Source organism: Cherax quadricarinatus, chromosome 38 (assembly GCF_038502225.1).
Source record: "Cherax quadricarinatus isolate ZL_2023a chromosome 38, ASM3850222v1, whole genome shotgun sequence".
In the NCBI taxonomy this organism is placed as follows: Eukaryota; Metazoa; Arthropoda; class Malacostraca; order Decapoda; family Parastacidae; genus Cherax; species Cherax quadricarinatus.
This window is the reverse complement of record NC_091329.1, coordinates 10,037,803-10,057,956: the sequence shown is the minus strand read 5'-3', so window position 1 is coordinate 10,057,956 and position 20,154 is coordinate 10,037,803. Positions and strand designations below refer to the sequence as shown.

Here is a 20,154-nt window from a genome sequence, read left to right as displayed (position 1 = left end):
ACCAGCTTCCCTGGATCCCTGCACAAAACGTTACTGTGGCCACACTCCAACAGTTTGTCAAGTCCTAATAACCATTTGCCTCCACTCACTAACATGCCCACAGCATACATTATATACACGTATTATGCATGCATACTTTTTATGTGAAGATGTTAATAATGAAAATAAAACCCAGAACAAGTACTGCATTTTCTTTGTCAATAGAACCATTTTTTTTTTTTTAACTAGAGAGAAGTGCTAAACCCACAGGTCACATAGTACCTAGGAAATGGGACATAATCAAATTTGATCCAGAGGAAAAGTAGAATAAGCCCAGTTCCTTGAATCTTGAATGAGATAATGGCAATGGTGGTGATGATAATCAAACTAAACAATAAACCTAAAAGGGTCATGCAGTGCTTTTGAATATTGAAGAACTTCTCCTAAAAAAATAGATCTATTGATTTTGGAAATAACCAGTTCAGAGCCATCATAGTCAATCTGGACTCGCATAAATGTCAGACTTAGATAACAATACATGTACCCACCTGTGCATTACCAATTTTTGGCTTACACAAGTTTCATAAAAATTTCAAAATACTGCAGAGCACAAGGCATAACACTGCTATCTTGGCAAGACTATTATATTTACTGGAAAGTGCTAGGGGTTATATTATTATTAAAATCATAACTAAGTGCTAAACCCATAAGGGTCATACAGCACAGGGGTCATATAGCACCTGAGAAATGGGAGGCAATCAGGTATAATTCCATGAAGTAGAAGGTAGTTCCATTTCCTTGGATCAGGCATGCAACCGTCCTTCTTGAAGGGTTGGTAAAATTATCATTTTAATATGTATTAGAATAATAAAAAAAATTGTAAGTAGAGAATAAAAGAAGTGCCTAAACTGAGTGTCAGATAAGAAATGCAGCAACTTCAGCTGAGAATATCTGGCATGATAAGGGTAATATCCAGAATAATGTACACTTTTTCCATGTAAAAGATATCCATTACCCTTCCAGTGATATCAAAAAGGTTTGTGCTTTTGGTGGCTGGTGGGAGAAATTATGTACCACAGATAATTAATTTATTGATTAAAAAAATATAATATGTATCTATTTGCTTAAGACTGTGTCCATTTATTAGCATTCACAATACACGATCACACCATAAATAACCAATTAATAAATCTACAATAAATATCATGCAGGGGTAAACTTGGCTTTATTTAAAAATACATTCAAAATAAATAATTTAAAAGTTTAGATAAAAAAATAACAATAATTACAGTATATTCCATTTACCTGAGTACTTTCCTTTACAAACAAATAGTATATTTAAAAATAAAACTCCCCAATCTTTCAAAGAGGCTGTAAAAATTTCTTAAACTCTTGAAATGTATATTAAAGTAATTAATGCCAGGTAACTTTTTTATACTAGTGCAGCTCCAGCATGTACATGTGTGATATTACTACCAACTACATGTATTTTGGTTCTACTAATTTTTATCCATTAAAATTATTAGACCTTACAAAAAGAGCCAACAGCAGCACTGTGGTAGCCTAGTTTGTACTACATAAAAGACTAGTACAGTGGAACCCCGGTTATAGGCTGTTATGGAAATCGGCCATTTCGGAAATGAAGCACTTTTATCAGCGAAATTTTGCTCCGGATATCAGCCATACGAGACATGTAACCACCGACCTGCGACACTCTTCCTCATGCTTATCACACTCAGTCTGCGTTTCTCTCTCGTTGGATTAGGAATACCTTGTGGCTTCATCCACTGTTGGTGTTTTTTTTTTGTTGATTGCAACTGCGAAATAAGCAACCATGGGCCCAAAGAAAGTTCCTAGTAAAGTTCCTTTGGTAAAGAAAGTGAGAAACACGATGAAATTTAAGAAAGAAGTTGTCGAAAAGTATGAGAGTGATTTTCGAGTGCTAGAACTTGCCACGATGTATGGGAAATCCAAAATAATAATCACTTCCATCCTGGGAAAGAAAGTAGAAATCAAGGAAGCTAATGTTGCAAAAGAGAGTTTAGCATGGAGGGGGGAGTGTAGTAGGGAGGGAGGGAGTGTAGCAGGGAGGCAAGGAGTGTAGCAGGGAGGCAAGGAGTGTAGCAGGGAGGCAAGGAGTGTAGCAGGGAAACAGGGTGTGGAGAAGGGAGGCAGGGAGTGTAGTATGGAAGGAGTGTAGCAGGGAGGCAGGGAGTGTAGTAGGGAGGCAGGGTGTAGCAGGGAGTGTAGCAGGCAGGCAGACAGGAAGTGTAGGAGGAAAGCAAGGGTGTAGCAGGCAGGGAGGGAAGTAACCCCAGAGAGGGCTTTGATACCTGATGGCCTTATGGAGGGGGATGCCCCTTCCAAACAAAAATCAGTCCTCCCTGAATTCCATAAGCCAACAAAAGTCTTCAATAAAGGTATGTAACAGTGATTTAAATGTTCATTTATTTATTTTATTTAGTTCTCATTGTTTTGTGTATGTAAAACTATAATTAATCTTTAAAAAATGTATTTTTAGTTAATATTTTTGGGTGTCTGGAACAGATTAATTGTACTTACATTATTTCTTATGGGAAATATTGATTAGGTTTTAGGCCAACCTTCTGGAATGGATTATGGCCTATAACTGGGGTTCCACTGTATATGCTTTGTATATAAAATAGTCAAAGTAATAATGTACTGGTACATAAATAAAAAACAAATGAAATGTTTAAGCTAAACAGTAGAAATAAACCTTCCTCTTTTCCTTGTCATATTTATCATTTACCTAATTTTTTATACGTAATATGTATGAACTAAAGACCGTAACTCAACCAAGAAACAAATTCATCCTTACCATTGCCCACTTGTCTGCTTATTAAATGCATTATGTTAGAAATAAAATCTAAATGTTATATTACACCTTAACTGAGGACCACAAAAATCGTCACAATAAGAATACAGCATTGTGATGGACAAGCTTCATCACCACTACACTGAGATGACTAGAAAAGTGAGGGTGCATCTTACAACATATACCAGAGCTGACGATCAAAATAGACTACTTTCGATATTTACCATCTATATTTTCTTAACAATGTGGAATGGGGTGAATGAATCACAATATAGTGCAATAAAATGATGAAAGTTTTTCAACAATGCTGAATCAATTTGGTGCATAATTTTTCATTGTACAGTACAAAGTAAAATAATGTCAGTCAGGGGTCTATACCTTTAATCTCTTAGCTCATTTCCAACAAACTACACTGCATATAATGAATAAGCATTACCTTAACTGATATTTGTAACACACTTTAAAGTTAAAAGCTGAACACATCTCTCCATCATTTCAATGATCTACCTCTCCACCTTGTACCCTACCAACCAACATACTCATAGCTATGCTCTCCTATATTGTTACATCTAGTTATCGAGCTAAACTTTTTTTCATTTCTTACAAAAATCAACATTCATTTCCTGACCCACACTACTGGAGGCCTCTTGATGAAGCTACCAGGGATGCTGAGTCCTCATCCAGGTCTTTCTGTCCATCCTTCGAGTGTTCCATACCAGCAGAGAATTCATTACTCAACAGATAAGCAGCAGAATCACTACATGAAGATTCATCTTTGCCTCCAGATCTACTACCTTCCTGATCTGAAATGAAATGAAATCGATTATCATTGCATTACAAAAAAAAAAAAAAGGAAAAATTTATATTTGCCACCTAAATTGTACATTATTATACCACTATGTACTTATTAGGTAATAATAATAATAAAAATATCTGTTTCTACCAGTACATGATACAACTTACACAATAAGAATCAATTAGCTATTCTAGATACAACACAGAATCTTGTGCAGAATTGCAAAAAAGCAGTCACAACCATTTATACAACTGGGTATATTACAGTTTTCTTCGTTAGCATTTAACTCGTGTACCAATACAACTAGTCACAGATTAATCTTAATCATCTCATTTCACAGGTGAATGGAGATACAGATAAAACTTCTGCATTTTTGATTCCCCACGTGAGCAGCAAGTCAAGGAACACAGTACTACATCCACACAGGATGTTCCAGAGAGGGGACACAGAACAAAGTTGAAGACTCATCTGAGTCAAAGGGATGTTAGGAAGTATTTCTTCAGTCATAGAGTTGTCAGGAAGTGGAATAGTCTGGCAAGTAATGTAGTGGAGGCAGGAACCATACATGGTTTTAAGATGAGGTATGATAAAGCTCATGGAGTGGGGAGAGAGAGGACCTGGTAGTGACCAGTGAAGAGGCAGAACCAGGAGCCGAGTCTCGACCCCTGCAACCACAATTAGGTGAGTACACAATGCTACTAGATCCCGCATAACTGCTGGTGTCCAGTAAAGACTAAACTAGTCTGTACTAAAGGAGTAATGAAGGAAGAAGAAATGAAGAGAGTAAAACAAATGAAGAATAAGGCATGAAGGGAAGAAGGAATGAAGAAAAAGAATGAAGGGAAGAAAAAATGAAGGGAGGATAAAGGCACTGAGGTAGAAAGAAGGAATAAAAGATGGAAATATATCTTAGCAACAACCTTAGATAAAACTCACTTGGTGTGGAAGTGCCAACCTCACTGGTTATGACAGTATCAATAAACAAAGCTGCAAAAAAGAATAAATGAGGTGAAAGGGAGAAAAAAAAAGTGGAAAAGAACAGAAAGTTGGTCAGGAGCAATTTTCATCAAAGCGAGACAATGGCAAGTCTCCTGGCCCTTAGTGCCTCTGCCTATCTGGCAGTCAATAGGTACCTGGATGTAAGCTGACTGGTGTGGGTGGCATCCTCAGGAGGGTGGTATATCACTGCCAGGACTCTGAAATGAGACTGTAAAGATGAAGGGTGTGCAAAAAATGTGATATTAATATCAATATTTTCTTTTTGGGTCACCCTGCCTAGGTGGGAGATGACTGATGTGTTGAAAAAAAAAATATTTACCTTTTCATTTTGATATGGATGAAATGGAATGAGCATTAACTGAAGGCTTTATTTCACCCACTTAAGTCTTCTGTATGTTGTTCCTCTCAGTCTGTCTTCTTATTATTTTGTATTACCCCATGTGCTATTCATCTTATGGGCATTTAAATTAAACTGGAGTCTGCATAATTTTAAAATAAAAATAACTTCTTTATATCTGATTTCGCCTAGTTTGCTTTCTTGCAGAAGTTGTGCTTCTTCTTAGGCAGTGAGTGTTTTACAACACAAGGATGAAAACCTTTATCATCTTCCTCTGTTTTTTTCTGATCCAAGGTTTCTTTATGTTGTTTTTGTTTCTCTAATGCTTCTGCACGTAATTTTTGTTTCTCTAGAAACAATTTCTTGTTCTTTTTCTTGGCCAAACAGCCATCACCATACCTGAACCAGTCCTTCACCTCCCAGTCTTCTTTACCATCATCATCAAACTTCTGAGTCTTCCTCGGCTTGGATCGGGGTCTTTTGGTTACTGCTTTTTTGGGTCTGCCCCGCCTAGCTGGATGCAAGGTCGTGAAGGTCCCGGAATAGTTGATAAATTTCAGACCACAAAAGCAGTATTGCTGGTGGCTGGTGGCACCCCTCCTGCGGGTGACCAGCCTGGCCAGGTGAAGACCAATGTTATTTATGGATGGCACTGGGCCTAGATTTTCCTCAATGCAGAACTTTGCACAGGCGTTATGTACGTCGCTTTTGGCAACCATATCATTTAAGTCGTCAGTTAATACAAGGTGCTTTTCGAAGAACTGGATGAATCCCTCCTTACCATAATAGGGTTTAGCAAAGGCTTTTATGTCTTCCAGAGACATCATTCTCTTCTCTGTTGGGTTAACTCTCATCCTTTATGTTCAGTCGTGTTTGTTGTTGTTTGTAAGGGCCAGTGACAGCTTCCTGGTGGACGGGGGGAGATATTGCCCTGAGCTGGGCCATCAAGAATTAATAAAATAAGAAATGATAACCATTATTTCTGTAAAGAATGGTTTATAGTTGGTACGAAAATGGGAATATCATCAACATATTTCACAGAAGGACCACAATGGAAATAAATCACTGATTTTTTTGTGGGGGGGGGGGAGTTATAAATATGTCCGGATTATTAATCCCGGAGGAGGAATTAACCCAAGAAAGGGATTGCGTCATCGAGGGAGTGTCTGTCTTATTTCCATCGGGGTCCTCAGTTTTGTCCCCCAGGATGCGACCCACACCAGTCAACTAACACCCAGGTGCCTACTTACTAGGTGAACAGGACAACAGGTGTAAGGAAACGCGTCCAATGTTTTTACCCTACCGGGAATCGAACCCGGATACTCAGCGTGTGAAGCAAGAGCTTTGTGAGCCAGGCTTGGAAGCCCCACCAGCCAGGTACAAGTTGTGTTTGTACCTAAATGCTTATTAAAGTTCCTGGTTATGCAGATCATTTCGAGCAGCCTTAAAATAACTTATAACTAGTAGTGGAATTTTGACTAAAGTAGGACAGTTTGCTATAGCATTTGTGGAGGTTATTGCGAATGTTGGTCAAATACAAATGCAAACAACAATACAATGCAATTTTACACAAATAACCCGCACATAAAAGAGAGAAGCTTACGACGACGTTTCGGTCCGACTTGGACCATTGACAAAGTCACTTTGTCAATGGTCCAAGTTGGACCGAAACGTCGTCGTAAGCTTCTCTCTTTTATGTGCGGGTTATTTGTGTATTGTTCCAGTCACGGTATTGTGCCTTTTTGTTATTAATGCAATTTTCATTTCTTTTATGTAGGCACAAAAGTCAGTAATATGCAAAGCATTTCTTGCAAACTAGTCCAAGTATCAGCATTATTGTACAAGACATACAATAAACTGAAGGCCCAAAGAAAATGAAATTGAACAATTTTTTTTTTGGTATATAGAAACAAATAATAAAAGTTCCCAAACAGGCCAGATGCACCTTTGCTGTCAAGCCTGCCAGGGAGGGACACCTACACCCCAACCTGAATTTAGTACCGGATTCCCACCAAAACCGTCAAGACAGTATCCTCTGAGTGGAAGAATGGAACAGATAAGATAACAAATGAAAGACTCTCCTCATGTAACGTGTCTAGCGGGCAGAAAAAGATGAGGACAAGCGTCCAGAGACAACGGGTAAAAACTTGTCACCGATGCTCAGGCGAGGGGGAGACGTTCACACTCGACGAAGGCTGGTGAATGAGTCTGTGATGTCTATGGTGTCACGTACCTCGATCGCTAGCGAATCCTCGGTACGGGTGGATTATTATTACAATCAAGGGGAAGCGCTAAACCCGGAGGATTATACAGCGCCTTGGGGGGGGGGGGGATGTGGAAGGCATTCAGGCTTAATTCGGGGAACTGGAGCACAGATCCAATTCCCTAAATCAAGAGCCGCTCACCAACATCAAGGAACCTTCCTTGAGGGGTCGGTACGGGTGGAAAACATTAGGACCCATTAGCAAAACAGGTGCCTGGATGTCAGTCGACTGGTGTGGGTCGCACCCTGGGACAAAATTGACCTAATTTGCCCTAAATTCTCTGCATAACAAGCGAGTTTCTATACAGCAGTATGTCATTGATGTCAGGCCTGTATACCTTGTACGTGTACTTATAAAAAATGAAGATATTATTATATTGCCCTGCCGCTGACTGCACCAGTTGTTGTTGTAGTTAGGGTTATTCAGGGCCGCCAAAGCTGACGCTTTATTGAATCCTACGTCCCGGTGTCCGGGGAAAAAAAGATATTGCCCAGGTATGCGCAGGAATAAAAAAAAATATTTCTTCCGGAAGGAGAAACGGAAACATTAAATTCCCAACTTAGATCAGGTGGACCACAGACCTAAACCGCCTTACTTCTTAAGCAACATGTCTGCACTGCACCACCGCCGTCCCTAAAGTTCACTGCCCCAGCTGTTAATTTTGCCGGGGGGTTGAGGGCTTCCACAACTGTGACAAGGTATGATCAGCCGGACTATGGTTCGTACGTTTGTTTACGTGCGGCCAGCAGTAACAGCCTGGTTGATCAGACCCTGATGTACCACAAGGCCTGGTCTCAGACGAGGCTGCAGGAGCGTTGACCCCCGAAACCCTCTTCATGTATACTCCAGGAATCTTTTCCCTCGTCCTATCTTCTGCAAGTCTTGTAAGATGGCATAGCTCCTGACAAAGCACGAAAGTTTTCCATTCCCTTGTGGGAGATTATATATATATGTCGTGCCGAACAGGCAGAACTTGCGATCTTGGCTTAAATAGCAACGTTCATCTTGCCATATAGGACAAGTGAAAATTTGTGTATGCAATTATTTCGCCAAAATCATTCTGAACCTAACGAAAAAAATATATTTCACTGTGTTTGTTTAGTATTAAATTATTGTAAACAAATCTAAAATATGTATAGTTGGGTTAGGCTAAAATAAATTGTTCTTGCTATAATAAGGTTAGGTAAGTTTTCTAAGATTCTTTTGGTGCAAAATTAAATTTTTTTACATTAACATTAATGAAAAAATATATCTTTAAACGTATAAGAGAAATTTTTAGGAAGGACTTAATTTTAAATGAGTTCTTGCTAATTGACGAGATTTACATATTCGGCACGACATATATATATATATATATATATATATATATATATATATATATATATATATATATATATATATATATATATATATATATATATATATATACATAATCAATAACAACACTGACTAACCGAGGATTCGAACCCATGTCGTTTTGGCCCGCCCCATGGTGAGCGAAAATCACACATGACGCTCTAACCCACAGGACAATGTAATTCTACAAGAATACACCCAGCAGAGCTAGGTGTTTTACTATGATCAGAGGACATACTACTCGTTCAGGGTTACAGTAATATACACACACACACATATATATATATATATATATATATATATATATATATATATATATATATATATATATATATATATATATATACTATATATATATATATATATATATATATATATATATATATATATATATATATATATATATATATATATTATATATGGTGGGGATATACTTTTGGAGTGGTTGGTGCAATTATTTAATAAATGTATGGAAGAGGGTAAGGTACCTAGGGATTGGCAGAGAGCATGCATAGTTCCTTTGTATAAAGGCAAAGGGGATAAAAGAGAGTGCAAAAATTATAGGGGGATAAGTCTGTTGAGTATACCTGGTAAAGTGTATGGTAGAGTTATTATTGAAAGAATTGAGTAAGACGGAGAATAGGATAGCAGATTAACAAGGAGGCTTTAGGAAAGGTAGGGGGTGTGTGGACCAGGTGTTTACAGTGAAACATATAAGTGAACAGTATTTAGATAAGGCTAAAGAGGTCTTTGTGGCATTTATGGATTTGGAAAAGGCGTATGACAGGGTGGATAGGGGGGCAATGTGGCAGATGTTGCAGGTATATGGTATAGGAGGTAGGTTACTGAAAGCAGTGAAGAGTTTTTACGAGGATAGTGAGGCTCAAGTTAGAGTATGTAGGAAAGAGGGAAATTATTTCCCAGTAAAAGTAGGCCTTAGACAAGGATGTGTGATGTCACCGTGGTTGTTTAATATATTTATAGATGGGGTTGTAAGAGAAGTAAATGCGAGGGCCTTGGCAAGAGGCGTGGAGTTAAATGATAAAGAATCACACAAAGTGGGAGTTGTCACAGTTGCTCTTTGCTGATGACACTGTGCTCTTGGGAGATTCTGAAGAGAAGTTGCAGAGATTGGTGGATGAATTTGGTAGGGTATGCAAAAGAAGAAAATTAAAAGTGAATACAGGAAAGAGTAAGGTTATGAGGATAACAAAAAGATTAGGTGATGAAAGATTGGATATCAGATTGGAGGGAGAGAGTATGGAGGAGGTGAATGTATTCAGATATTTGGGAGTGGACGTGTCAGCGGATGGGTCTATGAAAGATGAGGTGAATCAGAATTGATGAGGGGAAAAGAGTGAGTGGTGCACTTAGGAGTCTGTGGAGACAAAGAACTTTGTCCTTGGAGGCAGAGAGAGGAATGTATGAGTGTATAGTTTTACCAATGCTCTTATATGGGTGTGAAGCATGGGTGATGAATGTTGCAGCGAAGAGAAGGCTGGAGGCAGTGGAGATGTCATGTCTGAGGGTAATGTGTGGTGTGAATATAATGCAGAGAATTCGTAGTTTGGAAGTTAGGAGGAGGTGCGGGATTACCAAAACTGTTGTCCAGAGGGCTGAGGAAGGGTTGTTGACGTGGTTCGGACATGTAGAGAATGGAGCGAAACAGAATGACTTCAACAGACATAGCCCCACTCCACAAAGGGGGCAGTAAAGCAACAGCAAAGAACTACAGACCAATAGCACTAACATCCCATATCATAAAAATCTTTGAAAGGGTCCTAAGAAGCAAGATCACCACCCATCTAGAAACCCATCAGTTACACAACCCAGGGCAACATGGGTTTAGAACAGGTCGCTCCTGTCTGTCTCAACTACTGGATCACTACGACAAGGTCCTAAATGCACTAGAAGACAAAAAGAATGCAGATGTAATATATACAGACTTTGCAAAAGCCTTCGACAAGTGTGACCATGGCGTAATAGCGCACAAAATGCGCGCTAAAGGAATAACAGGAAAAGTCGGTCGATGGATCTATAATTTCCTCACTAACAGAACACAGAGAGTAGTCGTCAACAGAGTAAAGTCCGAGGCAGCTACGGTGAAAAGCTCTGTTCCACAAGGCACAGTACTAGCTCCCATCTTGTTCCTCATCCTCATATTCGACATAGACAAGGATGTCAGCCACAGCACCGTGTCTTCCTTTGCGGATGACACCCGAATCTGCATTACAGTGTCTTCCATTGCAGACACTGCAAGGCTCCAGGCGGACATCAACCAAATCTTTCAGTGGGCTGCAGAAAACAATATGAAGTTCAACGATGAGAAATTTCAATTACTCAGATATGGTAAACATGAGGAAATTAAATCTTCATCAGAGTACAAAACAAATTCTGGCCACAAAATAGAGCGAAACACCAACGTCAAAGACCTGGGAGTGATTATGTCGGAGGATCTCACCCTCAAGGACCATAACATTGTATCAATCGCATCTGCTAGAAAAATGACAGGATGGATAATGAGAACCTTCAAAACTAGGGAGGCCAAGCCCATGATGACACTCTTCAGGTCACTTGTTCTATCTAGGCTGGAATATTGCTGCACTCTAACAGCACCTTTCAAGGCAGGTGAAATTGCCGACCTAGAAAATGTACAGAGAACTTTCACGGCGCGCATAACGGAGATAAAACACCTCAATTACTGGGAGCGCTTGAGGTTTCTAAACCTGTATTCCCTGGAACGCAGGAGGGAGAGATACATGATTATATACACCTGGAAAATCCTAGAGGGACTAGTACCGAACTTGCACACGAAAATCACTCACTACGAAAGCAAAAGACTTGGCAGACGATGCACCATCCCCCCAATGAAAAGCAGGGGTGTCACTAGCACGTTAAGAGACCATACAATAAGTGTCAGGGGCCCGAGACTGTTCAACTGCCTCCCAGCACACATAAGGGGGATTACCAACAGACCCCTGGCAGTCTTCAAGCTGGCACTGGACAAGCACCTAAAGTCAGTTCCTGATCAGCCGGGCTGTGGCTCGTACGTTGGTTTGCGTGCAGCCAGCAGCAACAGCCTGGTTGATCAGGCGCTGATCCACCAGGAGGCCTGGTCACAGACCGGGCCGCGGGGGCGTTGACCCCCGAAACTCTCTCCAGGTAAACTCCAGGTAAGACATGACTTCTACACATATGCTGCTATGTATGATAATTCTATGTAACTGTATTTGTGTATACCTGAATAAACTTACTTACTAAGAGTGTATCAGTCTGTAGTGGAAGGAAGGCGGGGTAGGGGTCGGCCTAGGAAAGGTTGGAGGGAGGGGGTAAAGGAGGTTTTGTGTGCGAGGGGCTTGGACTTCCAGCAGGCATGCATGAGCGTGTTTGATAGGAGTGAATGGAGACAAATGGTTTTTAATACTTGACGTGCTGCTGGAGTGTGAGCAAAGTAACATTTATGAAGGGGTTCAGGGAAACCGGCAGGCCGGATTTGAGTCCTGGAGATGGGAAGTACAGTGCCTGCACTCTGAAGGAGGGGTGTTAATGTTGCAGTTTAAAAACTGTAGTGTAAAGCACCCTTCTGGCAAGACAGTGATGGAGTGAATGATGGTGAAAGTTTTTCTTTTTCGGGCCACCCTGCCTTGGTGGGAATCGGCCAGTGTGATAATAAAAATAATATATATATATATATATATATATATATATATATATATATATATATATATATATATAAAATACACACACACACCAAGAAATACTGCGGCTTCTAGCTCTGAGCAAAGATAAGGAACCAGAAGCCTGACAGCTCGTCCACTATACCATGTTACATAGCATTCGATGACCATCAGAATCGCTGTTGCCACAGTTCCCTGCTGATGATACTTGTGTTGCTGTTGCTGGTTTTGTTGCTATTGCTGGTGTTGTTGCTATTGCTGGTGTTGTTGCTATTGCTGGTGTTGTTGCTATTGCTGGTGTTGTTGTTGGTGTTGTTGCTATTGCTGTTGTTGCTATTGCTGGTTTTGTTACTGTTGCTACATTCCCTGCTGTTGATGTTGCTGTTGGCAGTTGCCGGCTATTCTGAACAAAAACAAAACACTCCAAGTGTGATGTTCACCCTGACATTTGTTCACGAGAAGCTGGCGAAATGTTGTTTGTCATTGCTAAGTCATTGCAAATCCTGCCTAGTATGACTGGGATGATCTTGTGTACGTGTGTGTGTGGGGGGGGGGGGAGTGCCTGAGGCTTGAGTGGGCAAGTCTGAGAGAGAGAAAAAAGGGTCTGAAGTGGCAAGCGTCTCGTGTATAAAGAGTAATGTTGCGTCAGGGAGTCTATGTCAAAGGGTCTATGGTGAGGAAGGTGGGGTCTGTATTAGGTATGATGTAAGGAAGAAGGCGCGTTAGGGGTAAAGTGGTGATGGGGGTTAAGAGGTGGTGGTGGTGAATTAGTGGTGGTGGTGGTGGTGAATTAGTGGTGGTGGTGGTGGTGAATTAGTGGTGGTGGTGGTGAATTAGTGGTGGCGGTGAGAGGTAAGTGAGAAGTTACACAAGGGTATCACAGCCATTACCAGCTTCCGCTGAAGCTGTGAATCACTGTCAAGGACGTGAGAATTGTTGCAGTATTTATTCTTGTGAGAATCCTACCCAACCTGCGCCTCTGACTTACCCGTGTCTGATATCGCGAGTTTTTCAACACCCGCAGCCCTGCTTGTGGTCAGATCATAAGATGTTCACGTTGACTGCCTGACCAACGAGGCTATGTCTAAGTACAGCCCTATGATCTGCACAGCCATCACAACCTGGTTACTCAGGTATCGTCAGTAGAATCTGTTTTATGGTTCTGGGAAGAAGAGTGAAGTCTTGGACAAAGGATGTTGACATGAGGGTCTTCAACTGTGCTTATAACGACCTCTGCTTTTTCTATGGGTTCAATCAGAATATTCTCTCATCTCTCTCATCCTAGTAATTTTCTGTGTATGCGTTGTGATATCTTCTCTAAACAGTCCCCATCCCCCATCCCCAGAGTGATTGAGGCAGTCCTAATATTTTTAATATTTAACTAAACCTATGACAACAGTAAATGATCTCTGTATATTTAAAATCCCTTTTGCTGTGAGATGTTATAAACATGAGAGTATTATAAACGAGAGAACACAAGTGTTTTGAAGAGTATCATCATCACGGGCGTAGCTTATCTGAAGAGTTCCCATAATTCACCTATAATTTTCCTGGCCTTGACTACATTGGCTTTGTTGTGGTCCTTAAAGGTTAGGTCGTTTCTCGTTAATATTCCCATATTTTTCTTGATATCTTTCTTATATTCTGTGATTAGAATTGACTGCGTTTTGTATCGTTGGCTTTTTCCATTTTCTGTCTTTTATCACCTAGAAGCAGTCGGAAAATGATGTGGGTAAATGTACAACTTTACGTTGTCTAAGATTTTGTTGATTTCAATTATCGTCTTCTACTGAGGTAATGTTTGGGTTACTTTTGATGTCTCCAGAAAAAGATGACGCCAAGCAGAAGTCTGCATTTTTAACTGTGTCTGCTATAAAGAAATGTAATGGTGTCTGGGTATGGCCCCGTGGAACTGTTTACGAGAACCGGAACAGGCGCCAGAGATGGCCCTGCGGAACTTGCTTCCCTGACTCTACTGACACCTGCTCCACCCCTTTATCTACCGACTCCTGGCTACCCCCTCCCTCTACCCAAACGCACAGCCCCGCACATCGCCCTTTACAATAACTTTCACTTTCACCATCATAGGTTGAGCGTCTTGCAAGAACCTGTCAGGAAACATCTGTATACCTTGTTTCCACACCGAGTTGCCATCCAGCCTACCCTCCATAACATTATTATTAATACGAAAACACTAAACCCGTATTTGAGAACCCTTAATATTGCTAAGTCCGCGTCGGGTTTGCATTAAGAAGCCACCAAAGAAATCCAACGCTACTAAAGGAATAACAGAACACAACTAAGGGGATCGAACACCACCAAAAGAAATCAAGTATCACTAAAGTGACCGAATTCTAAAGAGATCAAACATCTCTCTAAAAGGAATCGAACGCCTACAATGGATTGAAATTCGATAAATGTCGATTTAGAAAGGATATTGCTTAGCGTTGATTTAGCAACAGAGTTGTAAATAACTGGCGAATATGATTAACCAAATTCTTTGGAACGTCGACAAAAAATAGGCGAGATACATGAACAGAGGTAATTAGCTGCTGGAATGAGCCACAGGACCTAATAAAGTGTTCCTTTTATTCTTAAGTAAGCAGGTTTTCATGGATTTTTTATACACAAGTTAAAATGGTTATCAGTGCGCTAGCGTCTAGAGGGCCAGACAGTGTTACAGGCGCACGTATCGCAGAACTGGTGTCCCGTGGCTTGGTTGGCAACGCTATTGCCTCACACACACTGTCTGGCTGCAGGACAGACACTCACTTCAGCTGGTCTAGACCACTCATACTGTGTGTGTGATGAATGGTTTGAAAAACCGACAAGTTGAAGACTGAGACACTTATGCAGCATATGGGAATCTTTATTCAGGAAACGTTTCGCCACACAGTGGCTTCATCAGTCCAATACAAAGAGGAAGGCGTAAGGAGAGGAGGAGTATGAGGTAATCAGTCCCTCAGCCTGGAGTCGATGTGACTGAACACATCGACTCCAGGGTGAGGGACTGATTACCTCATACTCCTCCTCTCCTTACGCCTTCCTCTTTGTATTGGACTGATGAAGCCACTGTGTGGCGAAACGTTTCCTGAATAAAGATTCCCATATGCTGCATAAGTGTCTCAGTCTTCACTCATACTCTCTTGTATTCTGAAATATAACCCGCTGCTATGACTGATTATTTCCTCTGTCTCATCGTTATACTGCTGGTTTAACTTTGTAAATATTGCCAGGTTGTTCTTTAACTCCTGACTTCAGTTACAACCAGGTGTAACAGACTTGGAATTTGCTACCTCCGTTAATAATAATACATAAGAACATAAGAAAGGAGCACTGCAGCAGGCCTACTGACCCATGCGAAGCAGGTCCATGTCCCCCCTCGGATTAGCCCAATGACCCACCTAGTCAGGTCACTTCCACTTAAGGAGCACGGCATCATACCTAGCAGCACAAGCTAATCAAGTCCAACTCACACCCACTCATGCATTTATCTAACCTATTTTTAAAACTACACAAGGTTTTAGCTTCTATAACTGTACTCGGGAGTTTGTTCCACTCATCCACAACTCTATTACCAAACCAGTGCTTTCCTATATCCTTCCTGAATCTATATTTTTCCAACTTGAAACCATTGCTGTGAGTCCTGTCTTGGCCGGAAATTTTCAGCACGCTATTTACATCCTCTTTATTTATTCCCGTTTTCCATTTATACGCCTCGATCATATCCCCCGTAATCCTACGCCTGTCGAGAGTACAGATTCAGGGCCTCAGTCTATCCTCGTAGGGAAGATTTCTGATAGATGGGATCGTCTTTGTCATCCTCCTCTGTACATTTTCCAGTGCATTTATATCCATTCTGTAATACGGTGACCAAAACTGTGCAGCATAATCTAATATATAATAATAATAACTTATTTCATCATGATACAATGTTTATATGGAGATAGGTGACATTTAGTTGTGCCTACAGAAAGCCCAATAGTTATGCAGAGCATTTCGGGCTTAAGATTACAACGGCAATAAGTAATTAATTGCTTATATATAAGGACATTAAGGGTATATAATAAACATATCAAAACGCGCATGTTGTGCCTTATTTACATATTTTGAGTACATTATGCCAGTGTGTTGCCAGGACCAGTAAAGGTGTCTGGGAGGGAGGTAACGTTTGGTGGACACAGCAGTCGTGGTGACTCTCCACTCAATGGTAAAGTCGGCTCTTCCCTCAAGGAGCTGTGTGTACTCGCTTATTTGTGGTTGTAGTGGTTGAGTCTTAGCTCCTGGCCCCCGCCTCTTCACTGATCGCTACCAGGCCCTCTCTCCCTGCTCCATGAACTTTATCAAACCTCGTCTTAAAACTATGCATGGTTCCTGGCTCCACTACGTCACTTTCCAAACTATTCCACTTCCTGACAACTCTGAAGAAATGTGTTTACTAATCTATTTGTGGATGCAGGGGATCGAGCGTCTTAGCTCCTGGCCCCACGCCTCTTCGTTAGTTGCTATGTCCACTCTCTCCTTGCTTCAAGAGCTTTATCGTAATCCAAAGCTACGTATGGATCCTGCCTCCACTACTTCACTCTCTAGTGTACTCACCTAACTGCGGTTGCAGGGGTCGTTCGTGTGTGTGTGTGTGTGTGTGTGTGTGTGTGTGTGTGTGTGTGTGTGTGTGTGTGTGTGTGTGTGTGTGTGTGTGTGTGTGTGTGTGTGTGTGTGTGTGTGTGTGTTAGTTACCATTTTGTCCTAGGCACATGTCGATTAGACACTAGGCCTGTTATATATGGGTGCGTGTACGTGTGTGTACTCGCCTAGTTGTTGCAGGGGCCGAGTCATAGCTTCTGGCCCCGCCTCTTCACTGGTCGCTACTGGGTCACTCCCTGCACTATGAGCTTTATCGTATCTCTGCTTTAAGCTATGAATGGATCCTGCCTCCACTACATCGCTTCCCAAACTGACTACCCTGTGACTGAAGAAATACTTCCTAACATCCCTGTGATCCATCTGAGTCTTCAACTTCCAATTGTGTCCCCTTGTTGCTGTGTCCCATCTCTGGAACATTGTCTCTGTCCACCTTGCCAATTCCTCTCAGCATTTTATATGTCGTTATCATGTCCCCCATATCTCTTCTGTCCTCCACTGTCGTCAGGTTTCCCTTTACCTCTCCTCGTAGGACATAACCTTAGTTTTGTTGCAAACCTTTGCACTTTCTCTAGTTTCTTTACATGTGTGTGTGTGTGTGTGTGTATCAAGGTACACAGTGAACACAAACACGGCGGCAAGTTACAAAGGGCCAGGAGCCTGGCGGAGGCCTCGAAGGACAGTCAAGTCATCCCATCTGTCCTTTTTTTTAATCTCAGTGGCTGGAGGAAGGACGGGGAGATGGGAGGGGCGGGGGGCACTGCAGTGGCAGTTCCAAAACCACCGGGGCGACGACCCGAGGTATCAAGGACAGTGGAGTGATGACCTGGTATTACCAATCACAGCAGTGATGACCTGGTATTACCAAGCACAGTAGTGATGACCTGGTATTACCAAGCACAGCAGTGATGACCTGGTATTACCAAGCACAGCAGTGATGACCTGGTATTACCAAGCACAGCAGTGATGACCTGGTATTACCAAGCACAGCAGTGATGACCTGGTATTAACAAGCACAGAAGTGATGACCTGGTATTAACAAGCACAGAAGTGATCACCTGGTATTACCAAGCACAGCAGTGATCACCTGGTATTACCAAGCACAGCAGTGATGACCTGGTATTACCAAGCACAGCAGTGATGACCTGGTATTACCAAGCACAACAGTGATGACCTGGTATTACCAAGCACAGCAGTGATGACCTGGTATTACCAAGCACAGCAGTGATGACCTGGCATTACCAAGCACAGCAGTGATGACCTGGCATTACCAAGCACAGCAGTGATGACCTGGCATTACCAAGCACAGCAGTGATGACCTGGCATTACCAAGCACAGTAGTGATGACCTGGTATTACCAAGCACACCAGTGATGACCTGGTATTACCAAGCACTGGAAATATAAACACACATGCCGTATAATGTGATCCTTTATTGACTACGTTTCGCCCACACAGTGGGCTTTTTCAAGTCACAAACAGAACTACCTGGGGCGGAAGGAACGCGAGTATTTATAGTCAGGTTCAGAATGCTGAGGTCAGGTGGAGAATGCTGCATCTGATGATGTACCGAGTGGGGTTATAGAGTCTAAAATCTTGGGTAGCTTGGAAAGGAGATTGAATAAGTTTGTGAGCAGACCCCCCACAGTGTTCTCATGTGGGATAGCGATGAAGAAGTTTCTTGGCAAGTGGTTCAGCTATGTTGTAGAAGCCACTATTCTGGTTGAAATTGTCGGATATAGAAATAAGTGATGATTCCAGGATTCTTCGGTATTGAGTGTTGTCTTCTGTGGCGATAAGTCTTGAGTTTCTGTAGTTTATCAAGTGGTTGTGTGAATTACGGTGTTGTACGCAGGCATACCTTGTGTCGTCAGACCTGCTTGCGTATTGGTGTTCTGAAATACGTGTTTGGAGGTCCCTTGATGTTTCGCCCACGTATAACTTGTTGCAGTCATTACAAGGGATTATGTATACCCCTGCAGAGGGTGGAAGCTTGACCTGTCTATCACTGGTAATGTCCTTGATGGTCGTGGTTGTGGAGGTAGATACTTGAAATGAGGTATTGGAAAAGATGTTGGAAATGTGTTTGGCAATGGAGTTGGTGGGGAGGACTATGTATCTCTTCTCGGCAGTGTCTTCTCTGGGTGTGTTGAAGATGTTTAATGCCCGCCGTCTGCAGTCTCTGATGAAGTGACGAGGATAGTGGAGTTTAGAAAATACTTGTTCAATCATTGTGCATTCTTCATCAAGAAACTCATTGCTGCAGATTCTGAGTGCACGCAGGAAGAAGCCAATAATTACACCACGTTTGGTTTTGGTGTCGTGGTGAGAGTAAAAGTGGAGAAGATCGTTTTGGTTGGTGGGTTTTCGATAGACTTTAAAACGAAGTTCGTGGTCAGCTTTGCAAAGTAGAACATCAGTGGTCTTTCCTTTTAATCAGCAGTGACAAGTCGACTAGATTTTCAAGGTAAAGTTATACAACATGTTTCTTCTTTATCTTACATTATTGCTTCTTCTTCAATTGTGAACTGGATTGAAGGCTCGACCTGGTTGAGCTTGTCTTGGAGAGCTTGAACATTGAAGCGTTTAGGAGTTATGAGGAGAACGTCGTCAACATAACGGAGCCAGGTGACAGACGAAGGAATAATGGTGGAGAAACGTTCGGCTTTTAGATGTTCCATGTATAGGTTCGCCAGGACCGCACTGAGTGGCGAACCCATGGGTAGTCCAAAAGTCTGCTGAAAGAGGTGATTTTCGATTACCAAGCACACCAGTGATGACCTGGTATTACCAAGCACAGCAGTAATGACCTGGTATTAACAAGCACAGCAGTGATGACCTGGTATTACCAAGCACAGCAGTGATGACCTGGTATTACCAAGCACAGCAGTGATGACCTGGTATTAACAAGCACAGCAGTGATGACCTGGTATTAACAAGCACAGCAGTGATGACCTGGTATTAACAAGCACAGCAGTGATGACCTGGTATTAACAAGCACAGCAGTGATGACCTGGTATTACCAAGCACAGCAGTGATGACCTGGTATTACCAAGCACAGCAGTGATGACCTGGTATTACCAAGCACAGCAGTGATGACCTGGTATTACCAAGCACAGCAGTGATGACCTGGTATTACCAAGCACAGCAGTGATGACCTGGTATTACCAAGCACAGCAGTAATGACCTGGTATTACCAAGCACAGCAGTAATGACCTGGTATTAACAAGCACAACAGTGATGACCTGGTATTAACAAGCACAACAGTGA

General features: G+C 41.7%; 1 long non-coding RNA gene across 2 annotated transcripts in view; it reads right to left on the bottom strand.

The window, feature by feature from the left end:
- Window positions 1–1,090: 1,090 nt before the first annotated feature.
- The window catches only part of LOC138853733 (uncharacterized), a 43,332-nt gene continuing 24,268 nt past the window's right edge, over window positions 1,091–20,154 (bottom strand). Inside the window, exons 2-4 of one of the 2 annotated variants that reach the window (XR_011392889.1) lie at window positions 4,930–5,853; window positions 4,745–4,807; window positions 1,091–3,618 (exon numbers count right to left, since the gene is read on the bottom strand). This is a non-coding gene — a long non-coding RNA (uncharacterized lncRNA). The remainder of the gene's footprint in view (window positions 3,619–4,744; window positions 4,808–4,929; window positions 5,854–20,154) is intronic. The other variant, XR_011392890.1, reaches the window with a different exon arrangement.